Genomic DNA, 5,306 nt, shown 5'->3' on the forward strand with positions numbered 1-5,306 from the left:
AAAGCCATCGGCTCCGTTTTAAGACATGCTGAGCCAGCCAAACACGTCCATAAATAAGGAGGCGTTTAGCGTTTCTGGCAGCCTGGCAACCTCCACGGACTCTAAAGAATGACTTAGAAGCCCAGCTCAAAGCCATGTTTCATAAGCCTCAGCTCTGATCCTTTATCATTCGTTCATTTGTGCATGTAGCCTTTCATTTATTTATTACATTCATATGGGCTCAGTTTCCAAAAGCTTAAAAAAACCCCATTTCATTAGCATGGTTTCTTTCCAATGAGAAGGATCGTGAATCTCACACAGGATTCCTTCGAGCTTCTTCTTTTTTTTTTTAATCTTTTTTGTGTGTGAATAGTTTCACCCGCAGTTGTTGATGTTTTTCTACATGTCCATGAACAATTTAACTGCCCGCTTCTTTAATTGAAAAATTAAATTCTGTGCCTAGAATACTAAAGAGTATTCATAAAAGGAGCCAGCACTGAAGGTGGATTGTTATTTTACGACCTATTTTGTGAGGGTTCCACAACAAAATTAGTTGAGGTTGAAATTCAGTGAATGTAGAAAAAGCAAGTGAGACTCTTTACAGGAAGTCCTCGGCTTGTTTGTTTAGTGACCGTTTGAAGTCACAACAGCACTGAAAGTAGCGACTTGTGACCATTTTTCATACTTATGACTGTTGCAGCATCCCCATGGTCATGGGATGCTTGACAACTGACTCATATTTATGACGGTTGCAGTGTCCCGGAATCACGTGATCCCCTTTTGCGACCTTCTGACAAGCAAAGTCAATGGAGAAGCCAGATTCACTTAATAACCAGCTTACTAACTTAACAACTGCGGTGATTCACTTAACAAATGTGGCAAGAAAAGTCGTAAAATGGGGCAAAATTCACTTAACAAGTTTCTCACTTAGCAACGTAGATTTTGGGCTCAGTTGTGGTCATAACTTGAGGACTACCTATATAATCTAGTTTTCTTGGTTGTGAGCAGCTGCCATCATCTAGAGAGAAGCTCCAGGGAGACTCTGCCACATCCCAATATAATCCACAGAATCCTGTTTCTCGGGATAATGGCTGGGCTCCATATTCAAAAATACAAATTCACCATGCAAATACATGCAGGTAATAGTCCTTTACAAATCCAAATCCTTTATATATTCTATATATAAGTATTATATATTATTTTGTGTGTGTGTGTGTATGTATAGATATATATATGTGTGTGTATACACACACACATATGGGTTTTCTATCGAAGCAACCTGGTCTACCCAAATATGGGAAGGAGCATTCTGCTTCCTTTCGCCTTTCAGCCCCAATCCAGGAGCCCTCAGGTAGTGGGGTTTTCTATCGAAGCAACCTAGAGGTTTGGCTTAGAGGGTAAGCCCAGGTTCGAATCCCAGAAGGGTATGGCTAGCTGATGAGAGCTAAATAGCTTGAAATGGATCTATACTATTATCCCCAGAAACAGGATTCTGTGGATGATGATCTAGATGATGGCAGCTGCTCACAACCAAGAAAACTAGATTATATAAGTAGTCCTCAATTTATGACCAGAACTGAGCCCAAAATTTACGTTGCTAAGTGAGAAATTTGTTAAGTGAGTTTCTAAATGTATAGTAAAGGTAAAGGTTCCCCTCGCACATATGTGCTAGTCGTTCCTGACTCTAGGGGGCGGTGCTCATCTCCGTTTCAAAGCCGAAGAGCCAGCGCTGTCCGAAGACGTCTCCGTGGTCATGTGGCCGGCATGACTCAACACCAAAGGTGCATGGAACACTGTTACTTTCCCACCAAAGGTGGTCCCTATTTTTCTACTTGCATTTTTTTTTTACCTGCTTTCAAACCGCTAGGTTGGCAGAAGCTGGGACAAGTCACGGGAGCTCACCCCGTTACGTGGCACCAGGGATTCAAATCGCTGAACTGCCAACCTTCCGATCGACAAGCTCAGCGTCTTAGCCACTGAGCAACCACATCCCTGTAAATGTATATGTATGTATGTATGTTATTATAGGTAATGCACCCATTGACATGGCCCAAAAACTGAGGGGGTGTGGGCTATAGTGTTGCATCACTATTAAGTTTTTGAAAAGACTGAGGTAGGAACAAATCAAAATGTGCTCTAAAAAATGCATAATAAAATTTAGAAAGAAGAAAATTAATTTAAAAAACGCCCTCTGGACATTCCTTCCTTCCTTCCCCTTTGAAGCTCCTTTCCCTGCGCTCTTGGTTCCTCCCCACAGGCAGAAAGTGTAAGACGCAGAGGGGCTTTCCTTAGGCCAAGAGGACGGAATCGTTTTCTTCTGCTATTATTCAAACTTTCAAAGACGCGCAGCCCAGAAAAGAAGTTTGAAAAACCAAGATCGATACCAGCTGTCCAATATCCAGCGCAGCCACGATAGTTCCCGGCGATCGCCACTAGGGGTCAGGCGCGGACGCTCTGGGACGCAGCGCGGAGATTCGGCGGCAGCTTCGGGCGCCGTCTCGCTGGAGGCGCGCAGGAACCGGAAGCGGAGGGAAGCAGGTTTCCGGTTCCGATGCCGCTTCCCCCTGCAGGGTTGCAAACGGCGCCCCGGTTCTTGGGTGGCTTGGGCGCCCCGCGGCCCTCCTGGGGGACGGGGAGGGGGGGCATCTTTCCTTGGGGGGGGGGGAGGACTCGAGGCTTCTCAAAGGGGCGGGGGTGGTTGGCGGAGGGGGCTGCCCCGAGTCCGCTTTTCGTGGCTGGGAGGAAGGCCCGGAAGTAAAAAAAAAGCTCCGAGCAGCAAAGGCGCCTCCGGAGGCTCCCAGAGCTCGGCTGCTTTCTTGCAGACGTCTCATCACCAAGCTAGGCAACGCCATCAGTGCCAGTAGGGGGTGTGGGGGTCGTAGTGGGTTAACTCCCAAGACTTAACACCAGAGGGGCAATCAAGAACCCAACAGCAAACGGACCACCCACCCCCAGCACCAGCACCAGCACCAGCAGGGAAAGCCACCAGAATATAGACCTGAGAGCAAACCCACCCACCCCCCACCCCCACTTGCACGGATGGTGTTAACTAGTTTGGGTCATGAAACGTCTGTAAGGAAACCACCAAGCTCGGAGAGCATCAGGGACCCTTCATTTCAATCCTGAGCTACAAATATTCTCCTTTATTGGTGCTCTGCTTAACTGATTTTCCCTGTCTGAAGAATTAGCATTCCTCCAGCCACACTGTGGTTTGCACTTATCTACAAAGATGATTTTAAATTTGTTTTTCCTCTTGCCTTCCACATAGCCTCCCAAGCGTAGCGGTGGTAGACAAACCATACTAGCTTGTCAATATTCCTAGGCAGGGAAAACCTGGTCAGAGTCATCCACCCTCTAGTCATGTCCCGATTCAGTTGTTTCAAAGTGTTATAAGTCAACTGATTTCGTAAATTGCTTGGCACTCAAATTATGAGTGCAACATATTTGTATTTGGACAATACGTATTTGTATTGTATTGCCAGTTTTCGAACTCTCCTGGCTACCTATTTTGTTTGAGCGTTTAACGTGCTAATCTATGCCAAAGTACCTTCTCTGAAATATGATCTACCGATACTTGATGCCTTCTCCCTTTGAGATGAGATAGGAGAGGAAATGCTATAGCCTAGTTATGAAATATGTTAAAAAGGCTTATCAGTGTTATTGATTGGACATAGCCTGCAAACCAACATTAGCGAGGATTCAAATCTCTTAATGAAAAATTAGGAATCGTCGTATGTTAGCCAAGCTTCCCTGGAGTGTGTTATATCACTGACATGATAGCAGTATTCCAATATTTGAGGGGCTGCCACAAAGAAGAGGGGGTCATCCTAAGGTTTTTTAAGAAGAGACTGGCCAGCCACTTGTCTGAAATGATTAGGGTCTTGTGCTTGAGCAGGGTGTTGACTAGAAGACTTCCAAGGTCTCTTCCAGCTGTTTATTTCTGTTTCTGTCTTTTTAAACGTATTTGCTCCCCTCTCATTTATCAACCATTTTGAAAATCAAGATAATAGAATAACAGAGTTAGAAGGGACCGTGGAGGTCTTCTAGTCCAACCCTCTGCTCAGGCAGGAAACCCCACACCACTTCAGACAAATGGTTATCCAATCTCTTCTTAAAAACTTCCAGTGTTGGAGCATTCACAACTTCTGGAGGCAAGTTGTTCTACTGATTAATTGTGGAACAATTAATTTTAATATGATAACCTATATTGTCACTTTCTTCTGTGAACACACTGGCACACATTAAAAAATGAAATTCTAATGCAAGATCTCAAAAGAAAATATACCGACACACTCAAACGCACATGCATATAAATACATATCGGTATATTAATGAAGTCCATTTTGAATACATAATTTAGTATGTTCCTTAGCGTTCCACCTCTTGGCTTCAGGTGGTCCCAAACTGGCTCATTCACAAACTTGCCCCTTAATTTAGTTATGTTTATTTTTAAATTCTAAAGGCTTCCGTCTGTCTATGGGATGGATACCCCAATCCTATTTTGGGCAGAGCCCCTTTTTCCCTCCCCAAACCAGAAAGAGCCAGGTTGCAACTTTTTTCCATATAACAAATTTGGCTGAGTTGAAAGCTGGTTCCCTTTAATAGAATTGGCTAGGTGGAAAAGGTGCTATCAAAAACTCCCCATTTTTGGCTTTCGATACACTATTATGTCTCCCCTCTCCTAGGGATCACCCTTCCAAGGATGATCTGGGAATCTTCTGGTTAGATCTTGCTTTAAATTCTTAGTTGTAGCTCCGGCTTTATCTTCTTTTAACTTCTTACATCCCACATTCTTTGTGTTACTTTATTTCCTAATTTTACTGTTCTACTGTTATTTTAAAGTTTTTACGGTACATTATGTGTTATGACCTCTGGTTACAACAATAAACGTAACTAACCGACTTGCTATATGGCACCAACTGTCATCAGAAGAGTCGCGGTGCAGAGACCGTCTAGGCTCTACCACGAAGGATCCTTGGTGTTCTGAGCTGGGTGGTTTTCTTGCAGACGTTTCACGACCCAACCAGGCAACATCATCAGTGCTAGTCACCTAGTTTGGGTCATAAAATGTCTGCAAGAAAACAACGCTCTCCAGGACTTGCAATTTAGCTCCACGGACTGACTTGGTCCAAAAATGTTCTGAGAAATGAACTTTTTTTAGTAAAAGGGGGCATCCAAACACTCCCATTCACCAGGCTGACATTTTAATGCACAAATGAATATCCGTTATTAAGAAGATAACTCAGCTAAGCAACCCCGAAGTCTGGTCAATGTTTTCGCTGTGCTGTTCCTTTTGCGCTAGGAACAAGGAAGCTGCCACGCTCACA

This window comes from Pantherophis guttatus, chromosome 8 (genome assembly GCF_059756535.1).
Source record: "Pantherophis guttatus breed Tessera chromosome 8, ASM5975653v1, whole genome shotgun sequence".
Classification (NCBI taxonomy): domain Eukaryota; kingdom Metazoa; phylum Chordata; class Lepidosauria; order Squamata; family Colubridae; genus Pantherophis; species Pantherophis guttatus.